General features: G+C 56.1%; 1 long non-coding RNA gene across 1 annotated transcript; it reads left to right on the top strand.

Annotated features, from left to right (window-relative positions):
- The first annotated feature begins 313 nt into the window (after positions 1-313).
- LOC138850122 (uncharacterized) lies at positions 314-15273 on the top strand. The gene is made up of 2 exons (XR_016235078.1): positions 314-446; positions 12170-15273. It is a non-coding gene; the product is annotated as an uncharacterized LOC138850122 (long non-coding RNA).
- Positions 15274-20377: the final 5104 nt, after the last annotated feature.

Raw genomic sequence — 20377 nt, 5'->3', positions numbered from 1 at the left:
AGGGGGAACCAGCTGATGGAAGTCTCTCCCTCTCCCTGTGTAACTCTGCCTTTCAAATAAATAAACCTTTAAAAATAAATTGAAATAAAAATTCAACCTGAAGGAGGTCTTACTGTCTCACGGGTAAGAAGAGTCCTCGGTCTCGCTCTCCTGACAGAGGTGCCGCCGAGGATCACGGGAGGCTTCCTCCCTCCATCCCAGCAACACCCGCGCTCACGGGGCCTCCAACCAGCACTCTCTCCCGCCCGCCTGCCCCGCTTGAGCACCCGCCCCTTCCGGGAGAGCCTCCTTCCCGACAGCCTCTGCAGGGCGGAGGCTCGCTGTGATTGGGCCAGCCTGGGACAGCAGCCAATGCCAGTCTGTTGTTGCGCCTGGAGATGGAGTGATTTGATTGGCCAGGCCGAGTCACATGTCCCACTGGCTCCACTGTTCCTGTAGTTCGCTAGGTAAGACGACAACGAGTATTTGCCATAGGTGTGTGTTTAATTGCTCATCTGAAATAGAGAAAAATATGAAGCAACGAGACAAATCAGCCGTATTGGCCGGGGGTGACCTTTAGCCGGCCCCTCGTGCACACCTGGGACCGGTGCAGGCACCTGGGCCCCAAGGCGAGGTGCGGCTGGCGGGCTCTGTCCTGCCTGGGCGCCGTCTGCCTCGAGGCTCCACACGGGCTTCACACCCGCGCCTGAACCCGCTGCACGGCGGAGCCCCTTCCCCCCCGCCACCCCTGCCCGTGCCCACACACCTGGCCCTTCTGACCTGAGCTCCGTCCGTGTGCGCAGCCTCTGGCCGTATTCTCTCCCCCCGCTCCTGGGAAGTTTCTCGCCTTTGTTTTCCAAAGATTGACTTTATTTATTCGAAAAGCAGAGAGGAGGCACAGAGAGCTCTTCCATCCACAGGAGCCTGGGGTGCCATCCGGGTCTCCCACAGGGTAGAAGGGACCCAGGCACGTGGGCCGTCCTCTGCTGCTTTCCCAGCGCGCGTTAGCAGGGAGCTGGATCGGAAGTGCAGCTGCGGGATTCAAACCTGAGCTCGTTTAGGATGCTGGCATCGGAGGTGGCAGTTTAACCACCGCACCACAACCCTGGCCCCGGAAATCTGTTGTTGAAAACGCGAGGCAGGGGCACCAGGATTTGAACCTCCTGATCTTGATCTGAAGGGACCTCTTGATCTGCCGTCGAATGCTCTCCCACTGAGCTACACCCCCTTTGCTTAATCTCCCTCACCACTTTTCCCTCCCTCTCCGCTGTCATTAAAAGAAAGATGGCCCCTTGCCCCCCGGGCCTGTGCCCTCCTCTCCAGGAAAGCTTGTTCAGACTTCTCCTATGTGCTTCCATCTCTGCATTCTCCCCTGTCACTCTCCAGATTGTCCCAGTTGAAATCCCAACCCGGTTATCTGAAACTGCCCACCCTCAGGCTGCCAGGGCCACTGCTGCTGAGCTAAACTCGCCATCGCCAGCCTCCCTCACAGCAGATGTTCTTTTCTTGGACCCTGCCACTCGGCCCTCATCTTTTCAAATACCCTGACTCAGCCGCCTAGCGAGGTTCTGAAAAGAGAAGTTCCTCCAAGCTTGATTTTTTAAAACAATATTTATTTGACAGAGTTAACAACACAGAGAGAGGTCTTCCATCCGCAGGTTCACTCCCCAAATGACTGCAATGGCTGGAGCTGTGCCGATCAAGTCAGGAGCCAGGAGCTTCTTCTGGGTCTCCCAGGTGGGTGCAGAGGCCCAAGCACTTGGGCATCTTCCACTGCTTTCCCAGGCCACAGCAGAGAGCTGGATGGGAAGAAGAGCATACAGGACTCGAACCAGCACCCCTATGGGATGCCGGTGCTGCAGGCAGAGGCTTAACCTGCTACACCACAGCTCCAGCCTCCAGGCTTGACTGTGAGCCCCACTCTCTGCTAACTCTGCTCCCTGTGCCGAGTGATGCCGTCTGCAGCCTGGGTCCCGACAGCACACGTGCATGCGCTGATGAGCCCGCCTGTGTCTGCACCCGCACCCTCATGCCCACCTGCTCTTGACACCTCATCCCTGTGATATCTGCTGCTCGTGCCGTGTCCCTGCCTTGAGAAATGGCATCTCCACTCCCACCCTACAATGGCTGAAGCCAGAAAAACTGGGTGTTAGCCTGTTTCCTCCCTCCCCTTCATTGCTCACATAGAGTCAGTTGCCAAGTTTGTATCAGTTTTGCCTCCAACATCTCTCCTCAGTGCCTCCACCCACCACCCACCACGCCACACCATACCAGACCCATGCGGTCCCTGAGAGAACTGCAGAAACCTCTTAGCTCCTCTCCTGACGCATGACCATTTGCTCAAGGATTGCTCACTCCCAGCAAAGATAAGGGCTGTTACGTCGCTTGGCATCGTATTTGCTAATAAATTGCTTATGAAATTAATGAAGGAACATGCGCCACGCCATGTTCTTCTACTGAGCCAACAATCCAAAGGCAGGAAAAGGTTTCCAGAGAGTGAAGAAAAGGGTAGCACAGATGTGTGTGCTCTGCTGCGCGTCCCAGGGCCCCAGAGCTGCCAGAAGGTGGACGGTTTGTGGAGGGACGTCATGTGACTTGACCCATCGCTGAACTGCAGAATTCGGGGTCCTGCTCCAGTCCTTTTGTTCCACGTTGCCACAGACAGGACTGGTGAATGCAGCGGTGTATGTAAAACCAGTCTTACTGTCCCAAGGAGTTTGTTTATGTAGCTTCTCCTGGAAACCCTGGAGTTCTTGATCACCGCCATAGCCTGCCAGCAGCGGATAATAGGACGCTGACACGGCTGCAAGTGAGACCACAGCACCACCCAACACTCTGGGGGCACAGTAAAGCAGGCGCATACAACTCAGTACCTTCCTACTTCAGTCCGCAAACACCTGCTCAGCCCCCACGGAGCACTCGCCCTGTAGTTGCCGGGGAGGTGGCAGTGAACCAAACAGCCAGGGTCTCTGGCCTCAGGAAGGCTGTGTTCTCATCAGGGACAGTTGTCTGAGGAACAGGAAGTCCACAGCGGAACAGAGTTAGGGAATTGGGGTGGATGCACGGGCACCTGGACGTGGGAGAGACCCAGTCACGCAAACCGCTGCAGGGAGCAGTGTTCCAGGAAAAGGAACAGCAGGGTCCTGGAGGCAGGAGTGTGCCTACTGAGCCTGGGAAGCAGCAAGGAGGCGAGTGTGGGGGCATGGAGGGAGAGGCAGGGGAGACCACGGAGCAGGGAGACGTGGTGCCAGGGCTGGGCCTCCCCATGCAAGGCAGAGAGCTCGGGTTCTCTGTGATGGGAAGCCAAAGGGTAAAGGCATCCTCAGGTTTCTTTTTGAAAGTATCCTTATGCTTTTTATTTATTTATTTATTTTGGCCTTGACCTTTTAACGGTCAAAGGTGGAGACCAGGGGGGAGGTGTCTCTAGGTAGCACGTGGCGGCATCTTGGACAGGTGGCAGCAAGTCGGAGGTGACGTGAGCTGGCTGGACTTGGGGTGTATTGGAGAGTCAGCAGGGTCAGCTAAGGGAGGATTTAAGAAGGGGTGCAGGGGAGGAGCCAGAACTGACTTGAAGGCGTCAGACTTAGAGACCTGGTAAATGAAGTGCCACTTCACTGAGCGGTGGGGTTTGGGGCAGGCGTGTGGACGAGGATCCAGAGCGCTGTTCACTCACTGATTTTAATCTGCCTGTTAGATATCCGAATGGCAATGGTGAGCAGGTTGTTTAGACTTTCAGGGTGATGTTGAGACTGTACGTACCAATCTGGGGGTCATCGGCAGTCGGGTGGCCTTTTGCGTTAGCCATAGAACTGGATGTTGTCATCTGTGAACAGGGTGTCTGTGGAGAAAGGTGGTGCACTCCAGCGGTTAGGCTTGGAAGATGAGGGGGATCCTACAAAGAACCAGGAGGAGGGGAGGCCAGTGCAGTGAGAGGAAAACCCTGGGACCCCTGAAGGCAGGATCTGAGGGAGCAGTGGCCTGTCGGGCCCCCAGCTGCTGCAGGAGGACGAGGCGGGGATGGAGCTGCGGCAGGCGGTGCAGAGCGCTGGCCACTGCGGATCTCAGAAGCGACGGATTTCAGGGCTGGAAGAACGGGAGACACCAGCCTCCGAGCTTCAAAACCAAGGTGACGCAACTGTCCACGTGTGACGAGAGCTCCCGATCCTGTGAGTTTTCTGCAATGCCGCTTCTCTGCCTCCCAGATATTCAGTCACCAGGATCAGCGCCTCAAAGGTTTGGCTGTGTTCTGTCTACCGTGGGGAAGCGGTTCAGGTAAGAAAATCAGGGAGGGGGTTCTTGCCATACAAAATTTATTTAGGCAGCCTGGTTCATTCCCAGGCAACACCCAATAAGGGTCTAATTATTATTTTAAAGAAAAAGTGGTAAATTCAACGAATAACTGCAGATACTCCTGCTTGTCCGTCTGTGCCAACTCTAATTCCATGGAACTTCCTCCAGCATAGAATTAGCTTCCAGAATGTCACTGTTGAGACCAAGAGTCTATTTCCAAAAATAGAAGGCTGGGGAAGACAGAGTTACTGCACATAACTTGAGTGTTCAAATCCAAGTCAAATCCGACTTGGAAGATAAAGTCGAAAGATCTCCGAAGTCCTCTGCTTTTGGCTATGACTACGAAATTGGTTTTCCAACTGTTAGCCCATGCCTTTACAACTCCTACCTCTGATGGCTTATTTCGATTATGTGCTAGTAAAGGTCTCCTGTCAAAGTAAGAAGGTTCATTTAATTGTCCATGATATAAACTCACCCTTGCTTCTAGCATTCTTTGTCTCTCTGGGACTCAGGTTGGCTTTTCCAAGTATTCAGGTGGGCTTGAGCTAGCAAGTATTGAAGTTGTTAGATGTATACGGAGGTCACGAAGGGCCGGAAAGGTGGGCAGCCTTCACTGGGTCTTAGTCTGCAGTTCTGTGTGCATCAAGTCTCACTGAGGTGTCCAGGTACTCTTGCAGGGCTATGGACACTGTACGTCAGAAAAATGTTAATTTTTAGAAAAATGTTCTTTGATAGAGAGGGTTCTCTGCCTAAGCTGTTAGCTCCCTTCCTCTCTTTACATCCGACATAGTCATTGATCACGGAGGAGAGGCTGGCGATCAGCGCAGCAAACTGAAACCAGCGGCTGATTCCACCAGCCGCTGGAATGAAGAGATTGGTTGCAGATAGGATCTTGCAGGCCTTCACTATCTAGAAATATTAAATGAGGAGATGGGTATGTTCACCCTGATTGGACGTCACACGATGTGTACATGTGCATCAAAACATCACGTGGAGCCCCCAAAATATGTGCAATGTTTATGTGTTGGTTAAATTTTTTTAATTATAAAAAGGTCCGTTTATTTTGGTGCAAAAAATTTTGAAACTCACACACAGTGTTTTCATACTGTGCATTTTCCGTGCACTTTTTGAGGTGCCCTCCTATGTGGTGGTGGGAGATCACATGTGTCCTATTGTGTGGTCCTGATTTGAACAGGATCTGGCTCTCCGGGTTCCTGCAGATGTTTATATGGTAATGGTTAATGGATCAACACTAATGGTTGGAGGCTTGATCCAATTCTGCTGTGTGCAGGCGCGGCCTTTGGGAAGTGACTGAATAGAATTAGATGGCCAGGGTGGAGCCCATGTGGTGTCGCAAAGGCATCATAAAAAGACACGGACGTGGGGTGCTGTGGCGTAGCAGGTTGCAGGTTGGAGGCCTGGCCGCTCCACTTCTGATCCAACTCCCTACCAATGCACCTGGGAAAGCAGCAGCAGATGGCCCAAGTGCTGGACCCCTGTACCCACATGGGAGACCCAGAAGCTGCTCCTGGCTCATGGCTTCAGCCTGGTCTAGCCCCAGCCTACGAGGGAGTGAACTAGCAGATGGAAGATCTCTGTCTATCCATCTGTCTCTGTACTTCTGCCTTTAAAATAACAAATAAATAGATTTATTAAGATCTATTTATTTATTTGAAAGGCAGAGCCACACAGAGGCAGAGGTAGAGAGAGAGAGAGAGAGGTCTTCCATGCGCTGGTTCACTCCCCAGATGGTCACAATGGCCAGAGCTGCGCTGATCTGAAGCCAGGAGCCAAGAGCTTCCTCCAGGTCTCCCCCATGGGTGCAGGAGCCCAAGGACCTGAGCCATCCTCCACTGCTTTCCCAGGCCACAGCAGAGAGCCGGATCAGAAGTAGAGCACCGGGACTCAAAGTAGTGCCTACATGGGATGCTGGCACTGCAGGCAGCGACCTCACCTGCTACGTCACAGCACCGGCCCCCTAAATAGATATTTTTTAAAAAGTTATTTATTCACTCAAAAGGCAGAGAAACAGAAAGACAGAGATACCTTCTATCTGCTGGTTCACTCCCCAAATGGCCACAACAGCCAGGGCTGGACCAAGACGAAGCCAGGAGCCAAGAATTTCATTTGTATCTCCCTCATGGGTGTCAGGGACCCAAGTGCCTGGACCATTATCTGCTGCCTTCCCGGGTGCTTTAGCAAAGAGCTGGACTGGAAATGAAATAGCTGAGACTCAAACCAGCAATGATAAGGGAATTCCAGCGTCACAAGCTGCAGCTTCCCCAGCTGAGCCACCACGCCGGCCCCCTTTTTAAAAGAAGAAAGTATAAGCATATTCTTGGGACATGGTAGCTGCTACCGTCTCTGTTGGGATGAGATCCCTGTGCTCTGACAAAGCAGTTTCTTCCGTTATGATTAGGAGCTTCTCTTGGTCTTCTTTAGACACAACCATCTGTCCATCTGTCCACTCAGAAACGTTAATTCCCTCTTATGCATGCCAGGTGCTGGGCTCAAGGCTGTCCGTAGGTGAGGTGCAGTCAGAGAAGTGTGAACTGGACTCAGGGCCAACAGGGTGCAGGAAGCAGAAGAGATCAGGGAGGACGTTCTGGTTGTGGGAAAGAGGGGAGGGGTCACTCACGGCTGAGAAATCAAAGCTGAGGGGGCCAAAGAGAGCAGGCGCCCTCACCACGGGCAGGAGGACGAGAGTGGCCGGGAAGTCCGGGCAGGGAGGAGAGCAGGATGTGGGCTGGATGTTCCTAGGTCGCTGGGCGGCCAGTGAGACTTACCAGAACTGGTGTGGCAGGACCGGGAGGCCACCGTGGGATCACGAGGGCACCTGGGCCAAATGAAGGCATGTTTCCTGCACCGGGCGTGGCAGGGCTGGGCACTGAGATCGGAAGGGGAGCAACAGAAGGGAGGGTGGATTCCAGAGCTGCTGCGAGGTGATCAAGTGCCAGACGGGGAGCTGTGGTGTGGTCTGTGTGAGGGAGACATCACTCTTTTCACTAGAAGAAAAGAACTTTCCAAAGCCAACAGCAGAGCTGGAATCAGAATGGTGGACAGGGCTGGCATCTGGTCTGTTGGTTAAAGCACCCGTGTCCCATAGCAGAGTTCCTAGGTAGGTCTGATCCCCAGCCCTGGCTCCTGACTCCAGCTTCCCGCCAGTGGGATATAGCAGTGATGACCCAGTACTGGGGTCCCTGCCACCCATGAGGGAGACCTGGATTGAGTCCTGGGCCCTGGCTTCAGCCGAACCCAATCTCAGCCATTGTGGGCACTCAGGAAGCGAACCAGTGGATGGCGGCACTCCCTCTCTCTACTTCTCAAATTAATAAATGTGTTTAAATTCTGATAAAGTCAGACAGTAGCAAGTGTGGAGGAAGATGCGGGGGTGTGGGAACCATCCCATCCTGCACTGCTGTTCTGGAGTCTGGCCCTGCAGCTCCTCACATGGTCCACACCTCGGGACGCATCCACGGAAAACAAACAGGTGAGGCCACGCAAGAGCGTGTGTGTGAGGGTCTGAAGCAGCGTCATTCACAGTGGCCATATGTGGGGAGCAACCCGGACTAGACTGTTACTGGAATTAAGACTTATTCTATGCATCTGCTCTCCCACAATATGGCACTGGGAGAGGAGGAAACAGCTTCTACACAGCTGCCTCCAGTTCAACCAATAAACAGCAGGAGCTGCTCCTGATTGGAGGAGAGCAGCGTACTCGGCGTGTGGGTAGCAGAGTTGGGATTGGTGGAAGAGGACTATAAAGGAGGAGAGAGACAACATGCACCAAGAACATCTATCTGAAGGAACACCTGTGCAGCCCCCGAGAGAGCCGGCCGGCGGTGTGCCGCTCCCCCGCGGAAGTGGCAGGGGGAGCTGCCCCTCCACGGAGGTGGGGGGGCCGGCAGCCAACCCAGGAAGGACCAGCAGCAAACCCGGGAAGGGCCGAGCAGACAAGAGAACAGCGCAGGGTCTAGTGTCGTTCCTCCGGGAATGGGGGAGCGACAGCCATACAGCAGGGACAGCCCTCATGTCCATCGCCTGCCCATGAACAAAGCAAACTCGCTCTGCCCACACAGTGCTCCCCGCGCCCCCACAGGACAGAGGAAGGTCTGGCACAGCTTTCACACGGCGCACCTCGGAAGCCTGAGGCCGGGGGAAACAAGCCAGGCACAAAGGACCACGCAGTCCACCGCTGTAGTCCCGTGAGATGGCAAACGGGCAGAACTGCAGGGACAGGCTGTGGGCGAGTGGCTGCTCAGGCCCGGGGCACAGAGTTCGTGGTGATAAAAATACTCTGAAATTGACTGTGGCAGGGTTGCATGCACCTGTGGCTGTGTACCCCAAGTGGGTGAATCCTAGGCTGTGTGAGCTGCTTTTAAATAAAGCCAGCAGGTACCAAAGTAGAGGACAAGGCCAAGCAGCGCTTAGGCGGCCTGCCTGGTCAGCAGCAGAGGGCAGCGGAAGGGGACCGAGAAGGGACAGGCAGGGGGAGGACCAGCCTTGCTTCCTGCTGCCTGTGCTAGCCTTCGAGGGACAGAAACACGTGGGGACCAGGTCGCGAGCCCGCCAGCTGCACACAGGCTCCCGAGGGGGCTGGCGGCAGGCTCTGTGCAACGCAGCGTTCCCGGGCTGTGGCGCTGGTGCCCAGGTGTCCCTGTCTGCCTGAGTGACACAGTGCATGGCTGGCTCTGTCTTCACTGTGGCGGCCTGGCCTCTTTGTGGGAGAAGCTCCAGGCAAGTCAGTGGCTGGCAGTGCCCACGTGACTTGCGTCACATCGCTCACCCATCTCCACTCAGCCTGGGTGTGACATCAGCAATGCCACCGTATTCTTCCTGCCCTGGTGTGCTCCTTACCAAACGTCCCTTTGCTCTGCGTTAAGGAGCCAAGCAAATCTTCGGAGGAATGGGTACTTCGGAGCCTGAAGCTGGTCTTGATGAACACCGTGGCAGTTAACGCTCTCACGCATCAGGAAACTGGCCCAGAAAGGCAAAGGAACTTCCCCAAGGTCACTTAGCCAAGCTCCGAGAGCAGCTCTGTCATTCACAACGGCTGACGAGAGCCCCCCAAGTCCACTTAAGGTCTGACTCCGACCGCAGGCCATTCTGGAAAGGCACAACCACGGAGGCCGCAACACGACTGACAGTCTCGGGGCAGGGAGACAGCGCGCGGGCAGGGCACGTGCAGGGGGAAGGGAGACAGAGCGCGGGCAGGGCACGTGCAGGGGTCAGGGGAGCTGGCCCGCGGGCAGGGCATGTGCAGGGGCAGGGGAGACAGCATGCGGGCAGGGCACGTGCAGGGGGAAGGGAGACAGAGCGCGGGCAGGGCATGTGTGGGGGCAGGGGAGATCCTGCACGGGCAGGGCAGGGCACGTGCAGGGGGCAGGGAGACAGCGTGCGGGCAGGGCACGTGCAGGGGGCAGGGGAGACAGCACGCGGCGGGCAGGGCACGTGCAGGGGGCAGGGAGACAGCGTGCGGGCAGGGCACGTGCAGGGGGCAGGGAGACAGCGTGCGGGCAGGGCACGTGCAGGGGCAGGGAGACAGCACGCGGCGGGCAGGGCACGTGCAGGGGCAGGGAGACAGCATGCGGGCAGGGCACGTGCAGGGGGCAGGGAGACAGCGTGCGGGCAGGGCACGTGCAGGGGGCAGGGGAGCTGGTGCGCGGGCAGGACATGTGTAGGGGCAGGGGGAGCCGCGCACGGGCGGGGCACGTGCTCCGCGTGGCGCCGACGCGGGGTGTCCTTGCCCCAAGCAGTCCACAGGGAGTTCCGCGCCAAGAGGAACCCCAGGGTAAGCCACGGACTTGGGGTGACCCTGTTGTGTCAATGCAGGGCCCCCCCCGTACACGTGTGCGACTAGGGTGGGGGCTGTTGGCAGTGGGGACGGTTTTAAGTTGGGGGGGACCACAGGGCGCACAGGGCATGTGAGAAACCCCCCGGGCCTCACGCTCACCTCTGCTGTGAACCTAAAATTGCTCTTGGAAGCTCCAGAAATGAAGATGGGGTTGGTAGCTGGCACACAGTGTGACGCCCCCTCGTGGGGTTTATGCGTGGCGCACATGTGGGGCCGTTAGCGGTGGAGGGCTGAGCCTCATCCCTCAGAGAGCCTCCCGGGGGGCCGACCCCCGAGGTCCTCCAGCAGAGCCCAGGCCGCAGCTGTGCACGTCCTGTCCGTCCTGTCCGGGGTGGAGAATCCCCAGAGCAGGTGTGGCTTCCTGCCTCGCCTCTCCAACGCTGCAGCACCGACCCCTCCACCTGCTCTTCCCGCTACGGTGCAGCCCACGCTCCTTTGAAAGGAAATGCGATCCATATGTGCCTGCTTCCCGACGCCGAGACCATCGCGAACTCTTTGCCGTTGCCGCTGGATGTCCAAGTGGGCTCTGCAGCCTGTTTATTTCCACGAGGACAGGAAGCTGCATTTGGCCGGAAGAAATCACCAGGGGGCTTGAGTTCCCAACTTGAACATTCAAGCCCTAAACTATCTGAGCTGTAAATTTGCCCACTCTTCATTCTGAAAGGGCCCCAAAGAGCTCTAGGAGCAAGGAACTGGCACGTTGTCATCCCTGCGCAGCTGGGGAAGGGAGGGGAGCGAGGACAGTCATGCCTGGGGACACCGTGGGGTGGGGGGGCAGGCGGGGCAGGGCTCCGAGGCAGGTCCAGGAAACACGGTGTTCTTGTTGCAGGCTCAGCGAAGGCAGCAGCGGCCAGAGGACCACGCCAGCAGCCACGGGGGAATTCAGGGATGGAACCAGGGATGGAACCAGGGCTGGGACTCGGAGCCACATTTTATATGAAACTGAAACTCTCCAGCCGCGCCGCGCCGGAGCTGCTGCTTGTTCCGTGTGCCAGGTGCAGGGCGCGGTCCCTGCCAAGCTGAGCTCGGCGGGCAGATGAACAGTCAGTGCGCCGAGCAGCAGGTCTCCTGACGGGGCCTGTCAGATGCAGCACCCAGTCACACCTTTGCTTGGATCTTGGTTTAGGAAGCGGTGAGGCAGGGGCCGGCCCTGTGGCATGGCAGTTAAAGCTGCCGCCTGCAGTGCTGGCATCCCATATGGGCACTGGTTCGACTCCTATCTGCTCCACTTCCCATCTAGCTCCCTGTTAGTGCACCTGGGAAAGCAGCAGAAGATGGCCCAAGTGCTTGGGCCCTTGCACCCATGTGGAGACCGGGAAGATGCGCCTGGCTCCTGGCTGGCTCCGTCCCAGTCGTTGTGGCCATCTGGGGAGTGGCCCGGTGGATGGAAGCGCTGTAACTCTGCCTTTCTGAGAAATCAATCAATCTTTTCTCTTTCTCTCTTTCTCTCTCTCTCTTTCCCTCTTTCTCTCTTTCTCTCTCTTTCTCTCTCTCTCTCTTTCTCTCTTTCTTTCTTTCTAAGGCTTGTGCTTTGTGGAAGGAAACTCTCTATGCCAAGCCCCCACTCATCACAGAGGAAATCAAGATTCTGACCTCTCTCTTTCCCACTTCCCCTTACAGTTAGAGCCGTAATGAGTCCAAGTTTAGCTCAATCCCTTGCCTTTCACTCTCACCAGCAAACTAGAAGTGGACGGTGGTGGGCATTGTGGCACAGTGGGTTAAACCATCCCTCGGGATACCTGCATCCCAAATCTGAGTGCCTGGACTGAGTCCCGATTCCCATTCCTGCTAAAGCACCTTGGAGGCAGCAGGCGACACTCCTGCCACTCCTGCAGGAGACGCAGATGGAGTTCCTGGCTTTAGTCTGGCCCAGCCCTGGCTGTTGTGGGCATTTCCGGAGTGAGCCAGCATATGGAAGGTCTCCCTCTCTGTCACTCTGCCTTTCAAGTAAATACACAAAACATCTTAAAACTAGAAGTGCTGCTGTAATCCCCCCTCAATTCGGAATTCTAGGGGCTATAAGTGTACTGTGTTTCTTGTTTTAAGGTCGGGAACCTGGAAGATAGAAAGCAAAAAACGTTGCCACGTCCTTAACCTCCGTCTGGTATCCGGTGTCCAACGCAGGAGCACAGATCTCACCGTGCGTCAGCACTTGCAGATGTGCCTACGTGAAGAGCACCTGGGGACCCGGTGGACTGGGTCAGCGGGGGAGTGCAGTCTGTCCTGCGGGCGGCCGGCTGACAGCCCCGAGCAGATCACTGCGCCCAGGGCGCGGCAGCTTCTTCTGAAGTCACACACACAGCCAACGCCTTGCACCAAACACCTCCTGCAGCTGGAGCACCTGTCTGAGGTCCCTTCTCTCCGGCTCTTAGAAAGCAGCTGCACCTGAGGGGAGTGATGTGTTTGCGAGGGAGGGCTCAGCCCCTTGTTGTCCGTTCACTCCCAGAACCCCCAGGGGCGCCACAAGCCCTAGGGGCCACCTCCGTGTCAGTTACCCTCAGTCTGAACTGAGAAGCCCCCATTCTGGGGCCAATCTGGGGCCCGAGGGGCAGTGGGCAGGTTTGCCAGGGCTGCCTGGAGCTATGGGAGCGTAAGCCCTGTTACCTCCTTGTCTCCCTCTCTTTATTTCTCCACCATTCAGGATCTGCAGCCTCACAGGAGAATCAGAGCAGCCCAGAGGAAGTAAGAGGCCAAGAGAGCTTGTCAGGACTTGAGGCTGTCACCGAGCGAGGCCCAGCCATCCTCGGCTGTCGGGCTCCTCGCATTTGCTGTCCTTGTCCACGCTCTGCTCCTCGCAGGAGGCTGTGACCAGGGCCCTTGCTGTCAAAGGACAGTTTTTCCAAGCAGGTGGGAGAAATAAGCACCATTGAACATCAAGAGCTGGGGGCAGACACGGTGCGGTGTGGGAGCCTGAGCCCTGGGCTGGGAGAGGCCGCCAAGTCCAGCCCACAGCTCCGCGGGGAGACGCCCGGGAGCCCCGCCAGGCTGTCCCCCTTGGGGCTCTCTGCGTGGGAATGGGGGTGCTGCCTGTCACGGATGGCTCCAACTTGGTTGCTGTAAGGCTCAACACCCTTTATTTGAAGCAGATTTTCAAAAAGAGAAGGAAAAGAAGAAAAGGGGCTGCTCTCGGCAAACCTGGAAAGGAAACAATTGGAGCGAGCTGGCCTACAGCACTGCCAGAGCCCCTTCCTGAAAATGCCGGGGGCAGGAGGCACAGCCCCAACCTGATCCGTGCAGCGTGGAGGCAACCCTGCGCGTCTGCAACTTGCACAGTGACATCAGTGTCAGAACCGCCACAAGTGTTTTTTGTTTTTTTTGTTTTGTTTTGTTTTGTTTTTTGGACAGGCAGAGTGGACAGTGAGGGAGACAGAGAAGGGTCTTCCTCCCGTTGGTTCACCCCCCAAATGGCCACTACAGCCAGCGCACTGCGCCAATCCAAAGCCAGGAGCCAGGCGCTTCCTCCTGGTCTCCCATGGGGTGCAGGGCCCAAGCACCTGGGCCATCCTCCACTGCACTCCCGGGCCACAGCAGAGAGCTGGCCTGGAAGAGGGATAACTGAGACAGAATCCGGTGCCCCGACCGGGACTAGAACCCGGGGTTCCGGCACCACAGGTGGAGGATTAGCCTAGTGAGCCGTGGCACCGGCCACCACTGTGTTCTAACAAGAACCCCTGTGGGCGCCGTTTGTGTGTGAACATGGCCACCCTGGCTGAGGCTGTGGATAAGCAGCAGCAGGAGGTGTGCCCAAGGGTTTGTCCTCATTGCTCATCCTGAGTTCGCATGGGAGGAACTGGGGATGCTGCACCAGCCTGTGTACAAGGGACTTCAGAAAGTTTAAATGGAATTAGAAGATTATTTTGGTGCAAAAAAAAAAAAATTGAAATCCATGGACAGTCTAATGTGCATTTCCAGGAACTTTTTGAAGACCCTTTGTATATGATCTGGCACCAAAATAAACTCACTTTTTAATTTTATTTTCCATGAACTTAAGAAAAAGGCATTTTTATTTATTTGAAAAGAGAGCATATCTTCCATCTGCTAGGTCATTTCCCAGATGGCTGCAGCAGCCAGGGCCGGGCCAGGCACAAGTCAGATGGAACTCCATCCGGGTCTCCCACGTGGGTGCAGGGCCCAACCACCTGGGCCATCGGCTGCTGCTTTCCCGGGTGCATTAGCAGGGAGCTGACTCACAAGGGGGCAGCCAGGACTCGAAGCCACGCACTCACACAGGATGTGGGTGTCTCAGGTGGCAGCTTAACCGCTGCACCACGAGCGCTTCGGAGTCCCTGTGTGTCCCTAGAGCAGGGCTGCTCCCTGAGCTCCAGGTGACCGGGCTCAGGAGCAAGCGACAGTGCAGGCAGCTCCTCTGTCGAGGGGGAGGAGGGAGGTCTCCCTTCTGCAGCTAAAGGCACCTTCCTCCCACCCATCCCAGCGGCTCAGGAGTCAGAGGCCGCCCTGGCTGGCCGTCAGAGGCTCTTCCGGCCCAGGAATCTCCGCAGCTGCCACTGCTTCTCTGCTGACTCACAGGCCTCGGGCGGCGGGGAGGGCTATTTGTTGCCTCCTGATTTCTGGCTGGCAAACATCACGGTGGAATTCCGAGCTGTGGCTGGCTGAGGACTCCTAACACACTAGCCAGCAGCATTCCTGGCGCCACCCAAAGCGGGGACAGCAAGCCTTCTGCATCCTCCTGCCAAGGCAATCAATCAATCTGTCACCACCAGTGGGCCTCCTGGGAACAAGGTGAGGTTCCAAGTATTTACCCGTTATATCTCAGATATACGGACACGTCAGGATGGAAGAGGGCTGGGAGTGAAGCCTGGCGATTTCCTGCTGTGCCAAATGCTGAATTTGGGGCCAGCGCTGTGGCGCCGAAGGTTAACCCTCCACCTGCGGTGCTGGTATCCCCTGTGGGTGCTGGCCGCTCCTCTTCTGATCCAGCTCTCTGCTATGGCCTGGGAAAGCAGTAGAAGAAGGCCCAAGTGCTTGGCCCCTGCACCCACATGGGAGACCTGGAAGAAGCTCCTGGCTTCAGATCAGCCCAACTCTGACCATTGCGGCCATCTGGGGAGTGAACCAGCGGATGGAAGACCTTTCTGTCTGTCTCTCCCTCTGTAACTCTACCTCTCAAATAAATAAATATTTTTTAAAAGTGTTGAATTTGAGTTGTTAGATGGTGTTACAGGTTGACCTTTTGTTCCGTCAAAATTCATATGCGGAAGTCCTCCTCCTTGCTGCCTCACCGTGTGATAGGAAACAGTGACGCTGCCATGGGATTGGTTAAGAGGAAGGAAGAACTGTGTTCTTGTGGAAGGGGGAATTTCTTCTGAAACACACCCTGGAAGGCAGCAGGTGACGGTTCAAGAGCTTGAGTCCCTGCTGTCCATGTGCGACACCCACACTGAGTTCCAGACCCACGGCTTTGGCCTTGGAGAGTGAGTTGGCAGACGGAAGATCTTTCACTATCGGTCTGTTTCTCTGGCTTCCAAATAAAAGTAATTTTGAAAACGGGAGGAATCTTCACACAGGCAGAATGCCGTATGGACGAGAAGGCACCGACGGAGGCCAAGGCGCATCAGAGATTGCTCACAAACCACCAGAACCCGCGAGACTCCTGGGACAGGTCCTTCCCAGAGCACCTGCAGTGGGGGCAAAAGCCAGCGAGCACCCGGATCCCGGGCTCCTGGCCAGTCTCTGGAGCTGTGCAGACAGGAAGCGTCTCTTGTTGAAGCAACCCGGCTTGTAGTGCTTTCTCACAGGAGCCCAAGAAAACTGAAGGGGATCCTGAGGAGTCTGGGGGTGCCAGGGGCAGCCAGGGTGGCAGAGAGAGCCTCTGGAAGGCTGGGGCACTGCCTCTTTACCAACAAGCAGGAAGCATTTCTGCATTTTACCGATCAGTGCAAGCTGGTTATCAGGCCTGGCTGGAAGGGCGTGGGCATGCTCAGTTACTCGCTTCCTTGGAAGTTCAAAGCAGAGACAGGGAAATCTCTTTTCCTGAGAGTAAAGGAATCCAGCCGCTCTAACAGGTTTGGAGGACAAGTCTGTGTTTGGGTTCTCTGAGTTTCGTGAGCAATGCCCACACCTTTGCGTACTGTGCACCTGCTGCTTAAGGCTCAGTGGGTCTGGGCACTGATGGATGGCACTCAGGTCTGAGGCTGTGGCTGGTCTCCTGGAATGTTCAGCCTCGTGGCAAAGACAAGACGGAGCTCCTTCGAAGAACAGCCATCGACTTACTGCATGAAGATCCATAGGTAGCCGCTGACTTGGTACAAGTCACATAAGCTTATGCTATGATTATGATCATTATTATGATGTAAAGAACCTGCTCAGGAGACGAAATCTGAACCAGAGATCCCGTGGGCTAGGGTGCTCTGCTGTGAGATGGACACATCAGATGCTGGTCGCCCCTTCTGCGCCCCTGGCCTGGCCCCAGGGTGCCAGTCCTTCAGGAAGTCTGGACTCCCAGGGCCTCTCCCCAAAAGCGCTGGGCCCTGTGCTCCCCACAGGTGTCAGTGTCCCTGTCACAGATCTTTTTGGAGTCCTAATTCATTTTCCATCTGGTTTCTCTAAGTCCTTCCCGCGAGGGTGGCCAGTTTGTGATTCATAAACTTCCCCGCAAGCCTAGGGAGATTTCCAGTTTTCCCAAGGACGTGGTGTGGGCCAGGTCCACAGATGTCAGCTGTGCCCCAACCCCTTGCTAGCAAAATCCCAGAGGAATCTCTGTATGGAGGGGAAGGCAGGTCTGACTGACGGGAAGAGGAGGGAAGGGGCGAGGCTGCAACATAAGCAACACAGAGAGTCCCAGAAATGGCAGGTTTCGTAGGGGCCACCGCAGGGAGCATTTCTGCAGGGTGAGTGTCCAACCTGACTCACCCGGTTTGCCAGCAGCACTGGCTGAGTGCTAAGCTGAGTGCAAGGGCCTTCAGCTCCTTGTCTGCGCCCTCACGAGGCTGCCCTCGGGAGACCTGGCCATCAGCGAGGGCTAGGGCGCTAAGGTTTCAGAACCTACCTCCAATTAACACTACATTTGGCAAGTTGAGAGGTTTGGCTGCCTTTTCTGCTCTGAGCTGTAGGAGAAGAAAACTTTTTCCTTCAGCCATCACAGGTGCTTGGTTGGAACAGACCCTGGAACAGAAAGCCGAGCAACAAGAGACAAGGAAACGGAACTTGGACTCACACGCCTGCCTCCCTGTGCACCTGGGAGGCGCACGGGGAACAAGTCGTTCCCAGAGGAGGCTCTGAATTCTGGCTCAGCTGACATCTTCCAAAGGACTAGGAAGGGTTTTACGTGACAAGACAAAGGAAACGGGTTCTGAGTCTCGAGGGCTTCCCTCGTGGGCAGGCATGAATGGCCGATGAAGGCTGCTTGGACAGAGCTGACCATGCAGCCGCCTCTGGGCCATGTCCAGGCCATGGAGCTGAGGCTGACTTCAGTGGCTGACCTGTGCTCTCCCCGGGACGAGAGAACGGGACACCTTCTGTCTCTGTGAACTTGGGCCCTGCTTCCAGGCAAGCAGACGGAGGGCAGTGAGCCTTCCTCCCCTGCTTACCGCTGCCTGCCTTCAGCCCAGCCCTCCCCTCTCAGGGTGGCTGAGTCTGGTCCCCCGAGATGCACGGGACGGAAGGCAGAGGGTCTCATCGAGTTCTGTCTTCTTCTCATTTGCCCCTAACCAGTCCCTTACCGAAGTCAAACTCACCTCTGATGTCAGGCAGGGCCCTCCTGGGAGTCGGCCTCTCGGCGGCTTTCTTGTCTGCAGACTGAGCTCAGCTGTGGGGTGGACTGCACGTGCCAGGAGTCCCAGAGGCCCAGGCCCCTGTGTGCACGTGTGTGCGTGTATGTCCCACAAGGAACCAAGAACACACTTTTGTGTCTTTGGTGTTCAAATGCATGCGTGGATGATTGGACTTGTCCTGTATCTCTGTATAACATGAATTGGCATATCGGTTTCTGTTGTGACTAGAATATTCCTAGGACAAAAAGTTCCTGATGAGTGACATCTCTTGGCATCTCTCTCCCCAACTCCTTCATTTAAAAAAACTTAGTGATTTTTAAAATTTATTTATTTATTTTTTTTGGACAGGCAGAGTTAGACAGAGAGACAGAGAAAAAGGTCTTCCCTTTTCCATTGGTTCACCCCCAAAATGGTGGCTATGGCCAGTGCGCTGCGCTGATCTGAAGCCAGGAAACAGGAGCTTCCTCCGAATCCCCCACTTGGGTGCAGGGGCCTAAGGACTTGGGCCATCTTCTGATGCTTTCCCAGGTGCATCAGCAGGGAGCTGGATTGGACATGGAGCAGCTGGGACTTGCACTGGCATCCATATGGGATGGCAGCAATGGCCTAACCTGCTACATCACAGTGCCGACCCTCATCCTCCACCTTTTTTTCAGAGTTATTTGTTTGAATGTCAGGGTTACACAGAAAGGGAGGGAGAGAGAGAGAGAGAGGGAGGGAGAGAGGGGGAGGGGGGAGAGAGAGGGGGGAGGAGGAGGGAGAGGGGGAGGGAGAGGGAGAGAGGATATCTTCCATCTGCTGGTTCACTCCCCAGATGGCCAGGTCGAAGCCAGGAGCCAAGAGCTTCCTGTGGGTCTCCCATGTTGGTGGCAGGATCCCAGACACTTTGGCCATCTTCCACTGCTTTCTCAGGCCTTCAGCAGGGAGCTGTCGCTCCCCCTCTTCGTGGAGGAACGACACAGGACCCTGCGCTGTTCTTTCTGTCTGCTCGGCCCTCCCCGGGTTTGCTGCTGGTTCTTCCCGGGTTGGCTACTATCCCTTCCACCTCCGTGGAAGGGCAGTTCCCCCTGGCCACATTCCCCACTTCCGCAGGGGAGCGGCACACCGCCGGCCGGGTCTCTCGGGGGCTGCACGGGTGTTCCTTCAGCTAGATGTTCCCCTTAGATGTTCCTGGTGCATGCCGTCTCTCTCCTCCTTTATAGTCCTCCTCCGCCAATCCTAACTCGGCTGCCCACACGCCGAGTACGCTGCTCTCCTCCAATCAATAGCAAGTCCTACAGTTTATTAGTTGAACTGGAGGCAGCTGTGCGGAAGCTGTTTACTTCTCTCCCAGCGCCATATTGTGGGAGAGCAGATGCATAGAATAAGTCTTAATTCCAGTAACTCAGTCTAGTCCGGTTGCTCCCCACAGGAGCTGAACAGGAAATGGAGCAGCTGGGACAAGAACCAGCACCCATAGGAGATGCTGGCATTATAGGCAATGGCTTTACCTGCTGTGCCACAATGCCAGCCCGGACAGTGGTTCTTAAAATGCGGTGGGCAGGGGCTGGCGTCGTGGTTCACTTGGTTCATCTTCCGCCTGCGGCGCTGGCATCCCATAGGCACCGGGTTCTAGTCCCGGTTGCTCCTCCTCCAGTCCAGCTCTCTGCTGTGGCCCAAGAGGGCAGTGGAGGATGGCCCAAGTGCTTGGGCCCTGCACCCCATGGGAGACCAGGAGGAGGCACCTGGCTCCTGCCTTCAGATCGGCGTAGTTCCGGCCGTAGTGGCCATTTGAGGGATGAACCAACAGAAGGAAGACCTTTCTCTCTTTCTCTCTCACTGTCGAACTCTATCTGTCAAATAAATTAAAAAAAAAAAAAAAAAGTGCGATGGGCAGAGTGTAAACATCGCTTGTGTGTACAGAGGAATAGGTGGCTGGAGAGACGGACTCACTTCTGTCAGAATGAGTGAGCGGGTGGAGGAGGGCAGGAAGGCAGGAAGGACAGAAGTCGTACCACACGTGCTTTCAGGATTTTCAAAGTTGGAAAACGGTCTTGAACAACAGCTTCAGTCACAGGAGTTACAAAGGCAGTGCCCAGCGAGCAGTTCTCCCTTTCCTTTCTCCCAGACGCATCCGCCAGAACTAATGAGGCACTGACCCACCGGGAGTCGGGTTTGGTTTTTACCTGACGTGCCGCTTCTGACCCAGGACCCCATATCGCACGAAGGCACGGCGTCCGCTGGGGCTCCCGAGGCCGGGCCAAGTCCCCCCTTGCCTTGCTTGCTGTCCTGACAGCTGTGAGAGGCGCACATCAGAGCACTGGGGAGACCAGCTTCTCTCTGGGTTGTCTGATGTGTTCCTCAACTCTGCAGAAAGCTCAGAGGGACGGCAGTTCTCAGGGTGCAGTAGCGACCCCTCAGCAAGGCCCCCCACCCAGCTCTTGCTGTCCAGGTCACGGTCACTCTGCACTGACGGCCAGTAGCTCATAAACACCCAGGAGTCCTCCCCACACTGATTCACGTACTTGCAGATCTGCTCAGTCCT

The sequence above is a fragment of the Oryctolagus cuniculus genome, chromosome 6 (assembly GCF_051225735.1).
Source record: "Oryctolagus cuniculus isolate XC-2025 breed Fujian yellow rabbit chromosome 6, ASM5122573v1, whole genome shotgun sequence".
Lineage (NCBI taxonomy): Eukaryota > Metazoa > Chordata > Mammalia > Lagomorpha > Leporidae > Oryctolagus > Oryctolagus cuniculus.
The sequence above is the reverse complement of the archived record's forward strand: the minus strand, read 5'-3'. Positions and strand labels throughout refer to the sequence as shown.